Below are 19,041 nucleotides of genomic sequence, written 5' to 3'. Positions count from 1 at the left end.
TCCCAGGCAGACAGAGCCTTTAATCTCACCGCACCAGAGCAGGACTGATTTTACACTCACTTTTGAAAGACTGCTTCCTTCTGCCAAACCGAATATCTCTGCTATCTATCTGGGCACAAGCACCAGTCCTTCTCCAGGTCAGATTCCTTAATTATGTAATGGCAGGAATTTCAGACCCCCTCCAGAGCATTGCTTAGGGGCTCCATGTCAGTAGCACAAAGCACTACCCACAAGAGTTAAGAATGTTACCACCACTCCCTGATCAATTAAATGAAAGGCAATGGGATTCAAACTCTGATCCTCCATTTGGCAGCTTGGTGCAATAAGCTAGCGTTATGCAATCCTTCAAAGTAGACTTTTACTATCCTTCTGAAATTCTTTAGAGTCTTAAGAATTAGATTTCTTCTTGCCCAATTTCAAGTGCAGCTGGAAAAGTTTTCTGTGTTTACAAAGTTTGACCATTCAAAGACACATATGAAAAGCTATCACATTTAAACAAACATGAAGTAGAAAAATAAAAATGAACTGAGCAACTTTACAACACAGGCTGTCAGTGGTAGACATTATATCATTTACTTGGCAATAAAGTCAGTTCCTTTTATTAAAAGGGTAATGGAAAATGCTAGAACACACCAGGCTACCAAATCTAGGATTTATTTTTAAACCTATTCCTGTAAGTTTAAGCAAAACACAACAGGCCAGTTCAATTAGCTTTTTTCAATATGTTTCTCAGAAACATTTCTCAAACTGGAATTTTATAGAGCAATTGCACCGAGTTTCCCCTGAAAAACCACACGTGTGACATGTAGAGGCTTTGACTATGCCAGCTGCAAGATACTATCCGTCAGTCAGGAACTAGTTTCCTTCAGGCATTTCAGTGCTTTAAACTCAAGACTTCAAACTAGTTATGGGATAAGAGACCTGACCTGGTCAATTAAGCCCCAAAACAGGAGCTCTACTTCCCCTCGTGCCAGAAAGGGGTTACCACTGCTACCCATGTATTATGTCTCCAGCATGACAAATCTATTTTCTCTTTTATACAATTAGAAACCTTACCTTTCGCTTTCCTCTGCGCAAACTGCAGTGAAGGTAAAAAGGATTAAATATTAATATATATGAAAAAAGAAGCTATGCTATCTTCCATTGGCTAACTCCACCAACTTTTCACTTCCTCTACACAAACGGCAGTGAAGGTAAAAGAGGATTAAATATTAATGTATAAGAAGTAGCTCTCCTATCTACCACTGGCTAATTCCAACCCCTGCTCTTTTTTTTTTTTTTTTTAAAAGAACCTGTAAATCATGTTTAACTCCTGAATCACTGCACGGACTGGTTTCTAACTCTCAGGTAAAACAGCATAATACCTAACAAAACAAAGAGCTAACGTCCAGTACTCTGTGGGCCAAGTTATGTCAAGGGTACAATACATCTCATTACGTTACAATGGATTGCCTTTAATGTCTTATCTAATGGGCATCCTGCACCAGATTTAATCTCCTGGGTTGTTTTGTTTTTAACCATTATATATTCCCTCTACAATCCAGATTTGTGTGCAGGTTAATATTGAGATTACTGCTGGAGCTATATTCTGAACAAGCAGATAATAGCCCTAGCCAGACTGCATGAGTCAAGAGTAAGTCAGATGAGCCCAAGTGGAGGGGATGGGAAAGTTTGCCCCAAGTTTTGAGCAAGCAAAGCAATACTAAAAGGGACCACTTACAGTCACAGACATTTCCACTATTTCTAAAGCAGCAGTAGCCTATTATCTTCTCAGCTGGACATTAATTCTACCTTCTACAGCTGATTAGTTGAGTTTAGTAATCCTACTACTCAGAGGACTCATCACTAACAGCAAGGCTTCTCCCCTAGCCCTGTCACCTGCTCCAGAGTCCCCTTCCCCCCTCCTATTTCATGACCTCACTCTTAACCCCTCCTTAGCCTCGCTACCCCCTCTGGTTCTCTCCTCTCAGAATACAAGTATGGTCTGGTCTTCCCAAAGGCTCCATGTACCTGTAGCAAACTCAATTTAAGTTCTGCAACTGACTGCAAAGTTTGTGGTAACTTCATTATTAAATATTCCCCTTTTTAAAACAGGAAGGAAATATAAATATGAATAGACACAGCAAAGTAGTCCCTTTTATAAACCTTGATACTAAATTTAATTTAGTTTATGAACAGGAGTACTTGTGGCACCTTAGAGACTAACAAATTTATTAGAGCATAAGCTTTCATGGACTACAGCCCACTTCTTCGGATGCATATAGAGTGGAATAAATATTGAGGAGATATATATACACACATACAGAGAGCATAAACAGGTGGGAGTTGTCTTACCAACTCTGAGAGGCCAATTAAGTATGGTCTGGTCTTCCCAAATGGCTGAGCCATTACAAACATTGAATCTATCTCCCCTTGTAAGTATTCTCACACTTCTTATCAAACTGTCTGTACTGGGCTATCTTGATTATCACTTCAAAAGTTTTTTTCTCTTACTTAATTGGCCTCTCAGAGTTGGTAAGACAACTCCCACTTGTTCATGCTCTCTGTATGTGTGTATATATATCTCCTCAATATTTATTCCACTCTATATGCATCCGAAGAAGTGGGCTGTAGTCCACGAAAGCTTATGCTCTAATAAATGTGTTAGTCTCTAAGGTGCCACAAGTACTCCTGTTCTTTTTGTGGATACAGACTAACACGGCTGCTACTCTGAAACCTGAATTTAGTTTATGCCATCCCCACATTTTCAATGTGCTGCAGATATTTCTACTGACAATACTTAATTCCATTGTAGAAGTTGTCAAGGGAGAATGAATAAGAAATAGCGGGGGCTTTTAGCAACTGTAGAGTTGAAGGCGGCTGTCTGGGATTGCGATAAGCACACCAACTACATCTTTGTGCAAAAATGATCAGCAACGAAATAGTGCTAACACTAAATTGTCATTAGGTTTCCAATGAAACGCTGCTCCACTGAGAGGAATCGAGCAGTTCGTAACTCTCCGATAATGTTTCAAGCTATCTGCATACTTAGAAAGGCAACGCTCTATTGGTTTAACCTTGAAAACATGACCCAAGTATATCTTTGTAAATATGAGGAAAGGAACATTTCATTTAAATAAAAGTTAAGATTCAGGACCACAATGCTATCGCAAGATGCAGATTCACAGCAAATCCTGCAATTTGGGAATTTACAGGGACCAGGAGCGTTCTCATCCTCAAAAAGGCTCTCTCACTGACTCCAACTACTGCCTTATCTCCCTTCAAATCCAAACTCATGGACACCCCCCCCCCCACACACACACACTCTCCCCCCATCTACAACTTTTGCCTTAAATCTCTCTCCTTCAACTCCATCCTGGATCCTTTCCAGTCTGCTTTCCATCTTTTCCAAATCTGAAATCACTATCATCAATACCACCAATAACCTCTTTTGGACCAAGTCTCAGGGCCACTACTCCATCCTTGCCCTCTCTGCTTCTTGTTTTCCTGGTGAGCAATCAGAAGCACTCATCAGGGCTCCTACTTCAGCAGCAAGAAGATAGCCCTAGGGAATTTTCTAGTTATTTGTGTTAGGGTAGAACCTGGGAACCGCAATCAATGATATGATCCCCTCAGGCACAGTACAGAGAAGTAACAAAGATAACCCCTACTCTTGAGAGCTTGATGCAACCTAGCTAGCATTGTTCTGAAAGCCAGCAGGGTACCTGTTTTAACTATACTGTGACAGCAGAGCGGTGATGGGACCTCCCACACTACTAAGGGTAGGTCTACACTACGAAATTAGGTCGATTTTATAGAAGTCGATTTTTAGAAATCGATTTTATAGTCGATTGTGTATGTCCCTACTAAGCTCATTAAGTCGGCAGAGTGCGTCCTCACTACCGTGGCTAGCATTGACTCACGGAGTGGTGCATTGTGGGAAGCTATCCCACAGTTCCCGCAGTCTCCGCTGCCCATTGGAATTCTGGGTTAAGCTCCCAATGCCTGATGGGGCAAAAACATTGTCATGGGTGGTTTTGGGTACATGTCGTCAGCCTCCCCTCCCTCCCTCCTTCCGTGAAAGCAACTGCAGACAATCATTTCGCCCCTTTTTTCCTGGGTTACCCGTGCAGACGCCATAGCACGGCAAGCATGGAGCCCGCTCAGCTCACTGCTGCTGTTGCAAGCATTGTAAACACCTCGCGCATTATACTGTAGTATGTGCAGAACCTGGCTAAGAGATGGCAGCATGAGGACAATTGTGAGGAGAACATGGACACAGATGTTCCTGAAAGCACAGGCTGTGGGAATTGGGACATCATGGCAGCAGTGGGGCTGGTTGATACAGTGGAACGCCGATTCTGGGCCCAGCAAACAAGCACAGACTGGTGGGACCATAGTGTTGCAGGTATGGGATGATTCCCAGTGGCTGCGAAACTTTCCTGGAACTCTGCAAGTTGCTTTCTCCCACCCTGAAGCGCAGGAATACCAAGATGAGAGCTGACCTGACAGTTGAGAAGCGAATGGCGATAGCCCTGTGGGAGCTTGCAACGCCTGACTGCTACCGGTCAGTCGGGAATCAATTTGGAGTGAGCAAATCTATCGTGGGGACTGCTGTGATTCAAGTAGCCAATGCAATCACTGACGTTCTGCTAACAAGGGTAGTGACTCTGGGAAATGTGCAGGTCATAGTGGATGGCTTTGCTGCAACCCCTAACTGTGGTGGGGCGATAGACAGAACGCATATCCCTATCTTGGCACCAGACCACCTTGCCAACCAGTACATAAACCGGAAGGGGTACTTCTAAATGATGCTGCAAGCACTGGTGGATCACAAGGGACGTTTCACCAATATCAACGTGGGATGGTCAGGAAAGGTGCATGATGCTCACATCTTTAGGAACTCCCGGCTGTTTGAGCAGCTGCAAGAAGGGATTTACTTCCCAGACCAGAAAATTACTGTTGGGGATGTTGAAATGCCAATAGTTATCCTTGGGGACCCAGCCTACCCCTTGCTCCCATGGCTCATGAAGCCATACACAGGCAGCCTGGACAGCAGTAAGGAGCAGTTCAACTATAGGCTGAACAAGTGCAGAATGGTGGTAGAATGTAAGGTAGCCCTGGTGGGGTGGGGGAGGAGGGAAGGACAAGACCACATTACTTATTGTAGCCACACTACAAATCAAAACTGTTTGAATGACAGCCTTCTGTTGCTTGGGCCATCCTTTGGAGTGGAGTGGTTGGGTGCCTGGAGCCTCCCCCTCCACGTTCTTGGGTGTCTGGGTGAGGAGGATATGGAACTTGGGGAGGAGGGCAGGCGGTTGCACAGTGGATGCAGCGGCGGTCTGTGCTCTTGTTGGCTTTCCTGCAGCTTCACCAGATGCCTGACCATGTCCGATTGCTCCCCCATTAGCCTCAGCATTGCATCCTGCCTCTTCTCATCGCGCTCACTTAATGTTTTCCTGGACTCTGCCACTGAATGCCTCCATGCATTCAGCTGTGCCCTATCAGTGCGGGAGGATTGCATGAGCTCGGAAAACATGTCATCGCAAGTGTGTTTTTTTCGCCTTCTAATCTACGATAACCTCAAGACGGAGATGATAGGGGGAGCATAGAAACATTTGCACCTGCAGGGAGATAAAAAGGGAGAGTAAAATTTAAGATGATACATTTCTGAGAACAAAAGGGAGACTCTTTCACAGTGAATCAAGCAATTCACAGCAGACAGCACATGTGCTTTAGGTACAAGGTCGCATTTTGCCTTTTATATTAAGCGCCTTGCCGGTATGGTGACACATCACACATGGCTGGGCAACAGAATTCGGTTTCCAGGAAGCCATGGTAAGCCAAAGGGTACTCGGGTTTGGTTTCTAATGCCTTCATAACACGTGGGAATGCTTTCAAACTGCAACACCCTCCTTTCCCATAGCAAGCAATGTTGGTTGGGTTTGCCATTTAAAAGGAGGGGCTGCGGTTTTCGGGTGGATGTGCAGCACACACCTCCCCCTACCCCTCCGTGTGGCTATTTGGGATGATCCCTTCACCCCTCTCCCCACCGCGTGGCTATTCTCAGGGATGATCCCTTTTAGCCAAGCACAAACAGCCCAGCATGAACGGGGTTCTTTTACTGTTCCCTTACAAAAATTCCCCTATTTCAACCAGGTGACCATGAATGAGATCACTCTCCTGAGGCTGACGCAGAAAGATATAGACCTAATGTTGCTTGAATGCGACCAAATCCCAGGACCATTCGCTGCCATGCTTTGTGCTACAATGATTCCAGACTACTTGCTACTGGCTTGGCACAGTAAAGTGTCCTACCGTGGAGGACGAAATAAGGCAGCCCTCCCCAGAAACCTTCTGCAAAGACTTTCAGAGTACCTCCAGGAGAGCTTCATGGAGATGTCCCTAGAGGATTCCCACTCCATCCCCAGACACGTTAACAGACTTTTCCAGTAGCTGTACTGGCCGCGAATGCATCCCAAGTCTTCAGGGCAAATGAAACATTAAACACTATTGCTTTTAAACCCTGTACGTAGTTACAAATGTGCACTCACCAGAGGTGCCTTCTCCGCCTTCAGGGATCCCGCCTTGGGAGGGTATTGGCTCCAGGTGATGAAAAGATCCTGGCTGCTGGGGAGAATGGATTCACCGCTTGCCTGCTATGCATTCTCCTCCTCCTCCTCTTCCTCATCCACAAAATCCTCCTCTGTGTTGCATGAGACTCCCCCCTTGCAGGTGTCCACAGTCAGTGGTGGGGTAGTGGTAGTGTCCCCCTCTAGAATGCCATGCAGCTGATCACAGAAGCGGCACATATGGGGCTCTGACCCAGAGCAACCGTTTGCCTCTTTTGTCTTTTGGTAGACTTGCCTGAGCATCTTGACTTTCATGCGGCACTGCTGTGTGTCCCTGTTGTAGCCTCTGTCCATCATGCCCTGTGCGATTTTGGCATATATATTAGAATTTCTTCTTTTTGATCGGTGTTCTGCCTGCACACATTCTTCTCCCGATACAGCAATCAGATCCAGTGTCTCCCGTTCGCTCCATGCTGGAGCTCGTTTGTGATTCTGGGGGGACTGCATGGTCACCTGTGCTGCTGAGCTCGCCACGCTGACCAAACAGGAAATGAAATTCAAAAGTTCCCGGGGCTTTTCCTGAGTACCTGGCTAGTGCATCAGAATTGAAAGTGCTGTTCAGAGCGGTCACATTGGAGCAGTCTAGGATAGCTCCCGGAGGCCAATAATGTCAATTTGTGCCCGCACTACCCCAAATTCAACCCAGCAAGGTCGATTTTAGCGCTACTCCCCTTGCCGGGGAGGAGTACAGAAGTCGATTTTAGGTCGACAGAACGAGGTTACTTTAAAATCAACCTACCATGGCTAAATTCGACCTAACCCTGTAGTGTAGACCAGGGCTAAGAAGGCTGTGGACTGCAGACAAAAAATAGCCATTGGCCACAATGTGTATCAAGGACATGAGTGAGATGATTTAGTAATGGCTGGAAAATATCCTTAGGCTCTTAGCCCAACTTTTACAAATGCAGAAAGGATAAACCAAGCCTAAAAGCTCTATATAAACTTTGTCTTGACAAGGAAAAATGGTCTTGCTTAAACTGGGTTTAAACATACATGCTTGCTAAATCCAATTTAAACCCAGCCTTTTACCTAGTGTAGATGCATGGTAATACCTTTAATTCAATTTTAGCTGGATGTGTTCCAGCTAACTTGACTAGGAAAAATGGTCAAGTTTAAGTAAAAGGCTTGGTTTCAAATTTTTTCCTCATGGAGAAGAACAAAATGTTGTGCTACATCACACAATGAAGCACCATCCTTCCCCCTCCCCCCCTCCACATTTTAAATGTAAGACCTCACACAAATAGGGCTCTCCTAACACTGAAACAATATTCAAGGAAGCTCACTAATGCACATAATTTATATTTGGCAGAAGAAAAAAAGCAGTTTCTCCCAACCCCTCCGCAAACATTTAATAGCAAAGCTGTAATGAGTCGCTACGATGCAAATGACCTTTTCTAAAAAAAGTAAAGAACAATTAAGTGTCATTAATAACTAAAACTCAATTAGTCGCCAAAATAAGGGAACAAAGAACATTTGGCAATTCATTAGACAATAATTTTCATTGTGTTCATTCACTTAGGGCCTGATCCTGCAAACAGTACTGATGCTTTCTACTCCTACCACTGCTTAGTGCAGTACAACAGTGGTATTACTTACTGCAGTAAGCAGTACTTCTGGTAGTTCAATGTTTGCAGGTACAGGCTCTTATTTACAAATTCACAAAATTCAGCAACTTTCCAAGGATTTCCCCCTATCATTAGTGAAGTTTTCCTGTGTATACTGAACAAAAATGCCTTAGTATGACATATGTAATGCTAAAGCAATTACAGCCCCATCCTGCAGAAAAGTCAGTGGGACAAAATATGTGATTAAGAGCCACAGATGTGGCCTGTATGACTGAAAAAAACCTAAACAGAACTCCAGTGCTTTGTTTTATCAGGGCAATAAACACTAATAAATAAAATAAATTCCTAACTAAGTTCAGAACTGTATTAAATGGTACCACAGTCATATTCTTTCAATTTGGATTGAGACACCACTGTTACACCCAATCACCATTTAAAAAGGAATCAAATATTAATTCATGACTATTTTAGAAATTTAATAGCTTGGGTTCCAATCCTTCAGAAAGACTGTCATTTTCTCCAGCTGCAAAGTTCTGTATCTTTGCTATCGATACTATTTCTCAGTGAAGGTAAAAACATAGTCTTGGATTTAATTTCCTTTAACAGTTATGCCTTTTTTAAAGGTATAATATGTTTGAGAACTTCTTTCCTTGAGGATGTGGAGGGAGGACCCTGCAACAATTCTAGCAACATTGTTCTGTTGCCAAGGTCATACAGCACATAGTCCTATATTGCTAAATTAAATCTATAAGGACTAATTCTTCCTCCTCCTATATGCTTAGTAGATGTATAATAAATTAACTTGATTCATACATCACTGTTACAACAGAACTACTGCCTTCTTGGGTTTTTTTTTTTTTTTTTTTAACAGCTCATAAACTTTTTTCTAAGAAGGACAACATCCCTTCATCTATGAAAAACAGAGGTCACAGTTAAAAATAAAAACATGCTCAAAATCTGCAATTTTTATGAAAGCGCTTTAGTCATTACAAGATTATCTCTGATATTGTCTAACTCAGTGGTTCTCAAACAGGGCTCTGGGGGGCCTCAAGCAGGTTTCAGGGGGTCCTCCAAGCAGGGCCTGCATTAGGCTCCCTGGGGCCCAGGGCAGAAAGCCACATGGGGCTGAAGCCCAGGTCCCTGAGCCCTGCCACCCGGGGTTAAAGCTGAAGCCTGACCAATGTAGTTTCATGGTGGCCCCTGTGGCATGGGCCCCCAGGCAATTGCCCTGCTTGCTACCCCTTCATGCCAGCCCTGGCTTTTATATGCAGAAAATCAGTTATTGTGGCATAGGTGGGCCATGGAGTTTTTATAGCATGTTTGGGGGGGCCTCAGAAAGAAAAAGGTTGAGAACCTCTGGTCTAACTAATAAATTACAAATACATCGAGCCTTTCAAACAGTGATCTCACAGTGATTTATAAAAGTGAATCTGTATTCCCCTATTTAGAGTTGGAGAAACTGAGGCACAAAGAAGTGAACCGACTTTTCCAAGGATACAGAGAGAAGGAGTGGCAAAGTCATAAACAGATCCCAGGTCTCCTTATTCCAGGTTATGTGTTCTAAACATCAGATGTCTCAAATCCCTTGAGACAAGATTTTTATCTGCTTATTTATGCAAAATAGGCTTAAAAAGTAGTATTGGTTCAATTAAGTATTCTGTCTTTCCAGGCCCTTCTGGAAAAAACTCGTATTTTAATATCCTAAGGCCATTCAACTAAGATCCAGATAAGATCACCCACCCTAGATGAGGAAAGAATTTACCCTGAGGATGCCAGAAGTCAAAGAATCTCGAGATACACAATAATTACCAACCTGTAGAAAACTAAGTAGACAGATTGCACATCTGCAGAGCAACACATTTTAAACTTAATGATCAGTTACTGCCTGCTATAGCAATGGCCTCTTAGAAATAGTTTTGTAAAGTATCAGTGGAGATCAAAGGCAGATTGTTATGACACCTGCTCTGAAACAAAAGGCATTCGTACTGTAGAAGAGCATTCTAGTTATATTTAGTGTTAATAAGTTTCAATCAACCCGCAGCAGCATTATTTTTAGTTTTGAGTTTAACCTCTGTAACATGTTTGGATTCAGCAATGAAACAACAACAATTAGGACTGATCTGAACAGTTTTTTGTACTGATATAACTGTTTCAGTTAGGGGTATGATTATTTTTAACCCATATACTTGTATCAGTACAAACCCTCATGTGGGCAGTTATTGGTACAATGATACTAGGTGAGCTGCACCACTTCAGCTATGTCAGTATAGTTAAAGCTTGTCTGTACGTAAGTGGTGGCCTTGTACTCAGATTCTGAGTTCTAAAGAAATAGAATCTTTCAATTGGGTGACACATTGCAGGGAGCAATTTAAGAGCACAGACAGAATTTATTCTCCCTTATAGGTTCAAAAGAGATGAGAGTTGAGATCTGATTTGTGTGTGTTTGAAGTTCTCTCAGGAAATTTCTACTGTGATGTAGCTAGCCAAGGTCAACACAATAATCCCTACCTGGATTTGACCTCACCTAGCTCCACCATGGTAAAAACTCCAGAACCTTGTCTCTATTAGGATTTTACAGCGAGATAACTAATGTGCCTTAGCTCTCTTTCTGTAAAAAAAAACAAAACAAAAAACAAAACACCTTTTTTGGTAATGAAGATATAGGCAAAAACCTTTTTAACTGTTTCCTCGCACTGTGCTCTGAAGCAGCTCTCTGTCCTACTATTAAAATGGAGCCACCTCTGCCAAGGAATGTAGACCTATCTTGGCAGGGGATGCATAGGTAAAAACCTGTAAAACTTTATACTTTACCTTACATAGCTTTACTTTATGCATTAAGTGTCTATTCTGCAGTACTGAAATCAATGAGAAAACTGCCATTGAATTAAATAGGTCTTAAATGCTCAATTCTGAAAATGCTCAATTCCACATAAGTCAAGTAGAGGGGTGGACACTCCGTGCCTTCAGTGTATAACACCTTTCATAATGAATTATTAACAGTGGAATGTAAGGCGTTGGCTTTGTGCTATGTAGTCTTCACCGGTTTGGGATCTTCATATCTGAATGACCACTTCTCTCTCCAGGCTGTGATCAATGGAGCCCCCTCTTTTAAATATCGGGGCGAGCTAGTCAGACAGCACTCATCGTGAGAAATCAGCTCATCCCACCTTGACCGCAGCCAGTCTGGGCCTGTTGGCCTTCATCAGGAAGTGAAAGATACCCCCTTGTTAATATTCAACAAACAAACAAACAAACGACAGCCCCGCTGTGCTTTATCCTGCATTGGGTTCGCTACCTCCTGGAAGAGACTCAGGTGGCTCTTTAGCCCAGGGAGAAAACAGGAGGGAAACGGGGCAAGTTTCATGCCCTCTGGAATCACACCAGGGCGCTGGAAATAAGAATAGACAACCTGAAACTGGGCCCAGGAGAAACATCAGCCCCTACCCCCAAATCCTGAGTGTGTGTGTCTGTCCCCTTATCTCCCCCCCACACACTGAGGGCAGGGCTGAGTCCCCTCCCCTATCCTGTGTGGGTGTGTGGGGGTCCCTTTATCTCCCCCCCACCCGCTGAGAGCAGGGCTGAGTCCCCTCCCCTATCCTGTGTGGGTGTGTGGGGGGTCCCTTTATCTCCCCCCCACACACGCTGAGAGCAGGGCTGAGTCCCCTCCCCCTATCCTGTGTGGGTGTGGGCGTCCCTTATCTCTCCCCTCAGAGCAGGGGCTGAATCCCCCCTATCCTGTGTGTATGTGTGTGGGGGGGTCATTCGCTTTACACCCCCCCCCCGGCAGGGGCTGGGACCCCTCCCCCCGCCGTGTGTGGGGGTCTCTCCCCGCCCCCGCCCGGGGCCGTGACGTGACGCGTCGTGGCAGGGGAGGGGCTATCTCCCGGCGGGGGACGGGCCCTGCCCCCGGCTGCGATGGCGCCAGAGCCCCGCAGCGCGGGCGGGAACGAGCCCGGACACTCCCCGCCCGCCCGTGCTCGCGCCTCACCTCTGCTCTGACCCCGCTCCCGGCGCCCGGCTCGGCCGCGATAGATGCCCTCGGCACGTTCAGGCCGCGCGCCGCGCGTCATCGACCCGCCGGGCTTGCGGGGGGGGAGGGGGGAGGACGGCTCGTCAGAGAGCCCCTCCCCTCACAGCCCCCAGCATGAGGGAGCTTAGCCCCGCCCACAAGCCCTGGGCGCGCGGCCTTTCCTCTCACAGCCCCCAGCATGGGGGAGCTTAGCCCCGCCCACAAGCCCTGGGCGCGCGGCCTGTCCTCTCACAGCCCCCAGCATGGGGGAGCTTAGCCCCGCCCACAAGCCCTGGGCGCGCGGCCTGTCCTCTCACAGCTCCAGATAGGGGGAGGGGCTATGAAGGGTGCCCCGCCCCCCCACGCCCCCTCCCCAGCCTCACACATGCTGGGAGGGGTAGGGACACTTCTCACAGGGCCCCCACCTTCACCCACTTCCCTCTCCCAGGGGGAGCACAGCCCCCCCTCCACACACAAGCCAGCTCCTCCCCCCCCATGTCTCTGGCTGGGGAGGGGCAGGCAGTGATCCCCCCCCTCGCTGAAGCCTTGGGGCCCAGCTGCCCAGGCCCTGTCCTCTGGACGGGACCCTGGCAGGGCCAGCAGCCCTCGCCCTGCTGGTCCTCCAAGAGCCCCAGCCCCAGCCGTCCTGTGTTCACAGGGGAATCCTGGCCCCCAGTTTAAAAAAGAGCGTCTAGCGTTCGCCGCTGTGGCGAGAAGCTTGAAAACGTGGCTCCCAGGGAGAGGCTGTGAGGCCGGAGGCCAGAAAGAGCCCAAGCTGTCCTGTGTTTAAAATCACAGGGTTCTCAGGATTTTTGAACCCTTGGTGCCCACCAGGTTGCTGTGAGTGGGTCCATCTGCACCAATGTCATAGGAGGCCCCCACTGCAATACGCTCCCTGTCACCCAGGACGTGGCCGTTCTCTTGTGGCGTGCAGATAGGACCCTCAGTCACCAAGCCGAGGCCTGGGGATGGCCCATGTGCAGATGTCACTACAGTCCCTTCTCCACTGCCTGGTGAAAATGAGCTTGTACCACATTGCAGCACAACCCTGCCCCGATCCTGCAATTAGATCCACAGGGCTGGGCCCAGGGGCCATCCCTAGCCATTTGGATGTCCTAAGCAGTCCAGTCCTCCCCTCGACCAGAGTCTGGGAGGCAGGAGCTGTGGGGGGGGGGGCACTTTTGGAAGCCCCACAGGCCCAGAGGGGCCCGGGGGATTAGTGGGGGGCTGGGAGCAGCCTGCTCTGCTTCCCTTGCCCTAGCCCAAGCTGTGTCACTCAGGGGAGGGTCTTGGGGGAAGGGATCCCGCCCCGCACTCACCGGCAGCGCGGGAAGTGGAGCAGCCCAGCCCCAGCCCGCTCTATTCCGCCAGCTCCCAGCCACGGCACTCCACTTCCCACCGCCAGTGAGTCCAGGGGGAATCTTTCCCTAACCCCCACCCCCAGCGACACGGCTGGGGCCGAGGCAAGGGAAGTGGAGCAGGCTGGGGCCAAGTTGCTCTGCTTCCCGTGCTGGGGGGGGGCGATCCTTTCCCCAATCTCCCCGCAATCACCGGCAGCGGGAAGCGGAGCAACGCAGCTGGGAGCTGGCAGAGTGGAGCAGGCTAGGGCCGGGTTGCTTCGCTTCTCGCCGCTGCCGGTGAGTGCCGGGTCGCTGGGGGAAGAGGTGGAATGGGGGCGGAGAAAGGGGGAAGGGTAAGAGGTGGGGCCCCACAACCCCCATAGGGATGGCCTTGCCCCTTGCAGTGGGCGCAGCCCATGGGGGTGCCGGCCGGGTGATAGGGCTGGTCGCCGGGGCTGGTGCTGCCGCGTATGCAGCACACAGCTGCCTAGGGCACCATGAAATTTGGGGCAATTTGGTGTCCAAAATTTCATGGTGCCCTACGCAGCTGCGTATGCCTAAGGACGGCCCTGGCTGGGCCCTTTGGCAGGGTCTGCTTGAGTGGATTAAATTGCAGGATCAGGATCCTAAATTGTACCAATGCTTATAATAATAGTGTACATATGTTTCTTAGTATCAGAAGCATCTATAGTAGAACCTCAGAATTACGAACACCAGAGTTACGAACTGACCGGTCAACCACACACCTCGTTTGGAAATAGAAGTATGCAAGCAGGCGGCAGCAGAGACCCAAAAGAAACAAACAAACAAAAAAACCCACACCAAATACAGTACAGTATTGTGTTAAACATAAACTACTAAAAAGGGAAAGCTTAAAAAAAGATTTGACAAGCTAAGGGAACTGTTTCTGTGCTTGTTTCATTTAAATTAAGATGGCTAAAAGCAGCGTTTTTCTTTTGCATATTACAGTTTCAAAGCTGTATTAAGTCAATGTTCAGTTGTAAACGTTTGAAAGAACAACCATAACGTTTTGTTCAGAGTTATGAACATTTCAGAGTTATGAACAGCCTCCATTCCGGAGGTGTCCGTAACTCTGAGGTGTTACTGTATCTCTCTACCTCTGTGATGTAGGATAACAGAAACTGCATTAATTTAAACAACAAGGAGTCTGGTGGCACCTTAAAGACTAACAGATTTATTTGGGCATAAGCTTTCGTGAGTAAAAACCTCACTTCTTCGGATGCAAGGTTTTTACCCACGAAAGCTTATGCCCAAATAAATCTGTTAGTCTTTAAGGTGCCACCAGACTCCTTGTTGTTTTTGTAGATACAGACTAACACGGCTACCCCCTGATACTTGCATTAATTTAAAGATCTCCATGGAGGTAGGGGCTGGAGCTGGAGGGCTGTTCATAATAATTATGAATACCTTGTACTAGATTCACATTGCTAGTAAGCCGGCAAAATGTACAGAATGAATAATGCCCCAGATAGTTGTCATTTTACAAGTTGGATAACTAGCTGGTAGAATACAGCTCGATACACACGGGGACATACTCAGCATAGCAAGAATGCTTCATGGAAACTGCTTGGACTTTAAGGGTATGTCTACACTGCAATAAAAGACCTGTGGCACGGCCATGGCTGGCCCAAGTCAGCTGACTGGGTCTCGGGCTGCGGCACTAAAAAATTGCAGCGCAGATGCTCCAGCCCAGGGGTGGGCAAACTTTTTGGCCCGAGGGCCACACTGGGGTGGGGAAATTGCTTGCTGGGCCATGAATGTAGGGCTGGGGCAGAGGGTTGGGGTGCCGGAGGTAGTGCAGTGTGCAGGAAGGGGCTCAGGGAAGGGGGTTGGGGTACAGGAGGGGGTTCACAGTGCGGGAGGGGGCTCAGGGCAATAGTGCAGGAGGGGGCTCAGGGCAGGGGGTTGGGGTGCAGGGTGCAGCAGGGAGATCAGGGCAGGGGGTTGGAGTGCCTGCCTGCCCTGGCCCCACGCCGCTCCAGGTACCGGCCAGCACCACATCCCTGCGGTCCCTGGGGGACGGAGGGCAGAGGGCTCCACGCGCCCGTGGGTACCTCCCCCAAAGCTCCCATTGGCCACAGTTCCCCGTTCCCAGCCAATGGGCACTTCGGGGGAGGAACCCACAGGTAAGAGCAGTGCGCAGAGTCCTTTTGCCTCCCCTCCCCCAGGGGCCGCAGGGACGTGGTGCCAGCCGCTTCCCGGAGCAGCACAGGGCCCACGGCACCACAGGGGTGGCAAATCCGCAGGCCGGATCCAAAACCCTGAGGGGCCGGATCTGGCCCGCGGGCTGTAGTTTTCCCACCCACTGCTCTAGCCCAAGCCTGAATGTCCACTAGGGTTGCCAACTTTCTACTTGCACAAAACTGAAAACCCTTGCGCCGCCCTCCTCTGAGGCCCTGCCCAGGCCCCTTCTGAGGTCCTGCCCCTGCTCACTCCATCCCCCCTCCCTCTGTCACTCGCTCTCCCCACCCTCACTCACTCGCTCATTTTCACCGGGCTGGCTCAGGGGGCTGGAGGGGGTGAGGGCTGGGGGTACGAGCTCCGGGATGGGGACAGAAATGAGGGGTTCAGAGTGCGGGAAGGGGCTCTGGGCTGGGGCAGGGGGTTGTGATAAGGGGTTGGTGTGCGGGGGCTCTGGCTGGGGGTGCAGGCTCTGATGTGGGGCTGGAGATGAGGAATTTGGGACACAGGAGGGGGCTCCGGGCTGGGGCTGAGGGGTTTGGGGTGCAGGGGATGCTCCGGGCTGGGATCGAGGGGTTTTGAGGGTAGAAGGGGAATCAGAGGTGGGGCTGAGGGATGAGGGTTTCGGGGTGCAGGAGAGTGCTCCGGGCAGGGGATCGAAGGGTTTGGAGGGTGGGAGGGGCAGCGTGTGGAGCCTCCTGGCTGCCCCTCCGCGTAGGAGCTGGAGGGGGACATGTTAGCTGCTTCCCGGGAGCCGCATGGTGCGGAGGCTAGCAGGGAGCCTGCCAGTCCTGTTGCGCAGCGCAGCCAACCGGACAGTCAACAGCCCGGTCAGTGGGGCGGACTGGAGCTGTCAGGATCCCTTTTCGACCAGGTGTTCCAGTCGAAAACCGGACACCTGGTCACCCCAATGTCCACACTGCAATTTTTAGCCCTGCAGCCCAAGCTCCTTGAGCCCAAGTCAATTGATCCAGGCTCAGCTTTGGGGCCACAGGACTAAACATAAGGCACCGCATGAAAAAAGGTCCCAGAATTAGGAGTGGGTGAAGGAGCTATAGTCACTCTGGAGAGACGCTTGAGCTGAGCATCTTTCGATTAAGGTACTGGACTGGAACTCAAGAAATCTGGGTTCAATTTCTAGTTCTGCCACAAACTTCTGCATAACTTTGGGCACCAATTTAGGAAAACACCTAAGCACATGTTTAAATGTGATTGACTTAAAAGGGACTTAACTGCTGTGAAAATAGAATGAATTATATTGTAAAAATAGAATGGATTAAAGAAATGCTGTATGTTCCTTTAAGCAGGAATAAGAAATGCTGAAATATAGTTGTCAGGAAGAGAAACATTAAGGTATGAAACAATGGGTCCACTTAGCTAATGGTGGGACATTAACAGGAGATCGGTAATAGGAAATAAGATATGTATATCTAGCCCCAAGTAAACTTATCAGTTCTGCTTCCTTTTGTTATCTTAAGTTCGCACCCTTTTATCTGTATAAATAAGATAGTTTGAGTCTTGCATGGTGCTCACATTATCTGGGTGTATTAGCAGAGCGCTTTGCTAATAAACAGAGTGGTCTGACAAATTGTGAGTCCTGAATCTGACTTTGACACTGCCCAATCAAGAAAACTGCAGAATCAGGTGGTTAATCTCGCTGGGCCTCAATTACTCATTTGTAACCTGGAGATAATACTTCCTGCAGTGGTCTTGTCTTCTTGAGTTATAAACTAGTTGGGGCAGGGACTGTCTCTTCTGTGTTTGTAGAGTTCCTAGCAAAATGGGGTCTTGGTTTGAGTCTTTAGGCAGGAACTGTAATTAAAATAACGATAATCGATGTCCTGCAAAATTCTGCTTTGGGGACAACCCCCATGAAAATCTTTCTGCTGCTGTGTTGCATGTATAAAGAATGTGTGGTAGGCTAGGATTAGTATTTATGATTATGAATCTTCCTTTGATGGATCACGTATTGGCCTTTACCAAAGGCTGGCTACTGCACTTGATAGGTGAGCCGAGAGTCTGCTTTGCTGTGGCAAATGATCTGGTCCTAACGAAATATCAATCCTGTCTAGCATGTGGGCATCAGGTACTTGCATTCTGGGGTATTTTCTCAAGCGAAATTGCAGTGATGAACACACATCAATATAGCAAGTGGGAAGGCTCTGTGCCCCTCCACTTTTGTCTCTTTCCATCACAAGCATATTAGCACTAATTTCTGCGCCTGCTGCTTGATGCGTCTAGAAAAGGGTAGATGCATGTGTAAAGGGAGAGCATGTGGACCAGCGCATTCTTATCTTTTCTTTGAGGGAAAGAGCATACCCTTTCTCAAAAAAACAACAACAACGAGGAGTCCTTGTGGCACCTTAGAAACTAACCAATTTATTTGGGCATAAGCTTTTGTGGGCTATAACCCACTTCATCAGCTGCATGGAGTGGAAGATACAGTAGGCAGGTATAAATATACAGCACATGAAAAGATGTGAGTTGCCTTACCGAGTGTGTGTGTGTGGGGGGGTCAGTGCTAACGAGGCCAATTCAATCATGGTAGATGTGGCCCATGTTGACAAGAAGGTGTGAGTATTAGCAGAGGGAAAATTATTTTTTGTAGTGACTAACACGGCTACCCCTCTGAAACCTATCCTTTCTCAGGTGCACTTTTTAGCAGTTGTGAACATAAAGGCTTTAACGGGACAAATATTAAGTGTTTATTTAGTTACAATCTTTATTTACTTGAAGGGGAGTTTTGCCTGAGTCAGTCTTGAATAACGACTGCAGGGTTTGTCTTCAGAAAGATTCCAGTGTCTCACTTCACTGAGTTTTGTGGAAAGCAAAAGAATGTTGTATGACAGACAGTAAGTCCCCAAAATGGGTTGTGCTGCAACAGTGAGTCATGGCCTCTCAAAGCGCCAGTGACTTATACATAATTGCAGTATGCCCTCTTCTCAGATTACCATTACAACCGTGAGATTGTAACTTGAAATGCTGATCGGAGGTAGAAGCAGCAGCCGGGAGGGACCCTGGACTGAATTCCTGGCAGACTTAAGCTGTTTTCATAATTTTCTGCACATCAGTGAATACTTATGTATATTGTGCACATTATTTAAAACTCTATGCGTGTTTTAAAATGTCACTATAGATTAGTGCACTGTGTCCTTTGCACATTTCTTAGGTCCCTGATATGATTTCTTTAATAGTATGTGAAAATGCATTTACTGGAATGAAAAGTCTGAATGATCTTTCAGAGTTAATTAGCCTTTTTTTTTAAAGATATATTTTGAATGTTTCTCATGGCTGCACAAGAAATGCAAATT

The 19,041-nt window shown here is 47.6% G+C and overlaps 1 protein-coding gene across 3 annotated transcripts in view; it reads right to left on the bottom strand.

The window, feature by feature from the left end:
* GNE (glucosamine (UDP-N-acetyl)-2-epimerase/N-acetylmannosamine kinase) overlaps positions 1 to 19,041 on the bottom strand; it is a 75,226-nt gene that overhangs the window by 44,780 nt on the left and 11,405 nt on the right. The window contains exon 2 of one of the 3 annotated variants that reach the window (XM_054031925.1): positions 1,057 to 1,078. The exons of the other annotated variants lie outside the window; for them this stretch is intronic. The gene's annotated coding sequence lies outside the window, so the exon portion shown is untranslated. The remainder of the gene's footprint in view (positions 1 to 1,056; positions 1,079 to 19,041) is intronic. 3 annotated transcript variants of the gene reach the window in all.

The sequence above is a fragment of the Malaclemys terrapin genome, chromosome 6, assembly GCF_027887155.1.
Source record: "Malaclemys terrapin pileata isolate rMalTer1 chromosome 6, rMalTer1.hap1, whole genome shotgun sequence".
NCBI classification, from domain to species: domain Eukaryota; kingdom Metazoa; phylum Chordata; order Testudines; family Emydidae; genus Malaclemys; species Malaclemys terrapin.
Note: the sequence above shows the minus strand (reverse complement) of the source record. Positions and strands in the feature narration are given on the sequence as shown.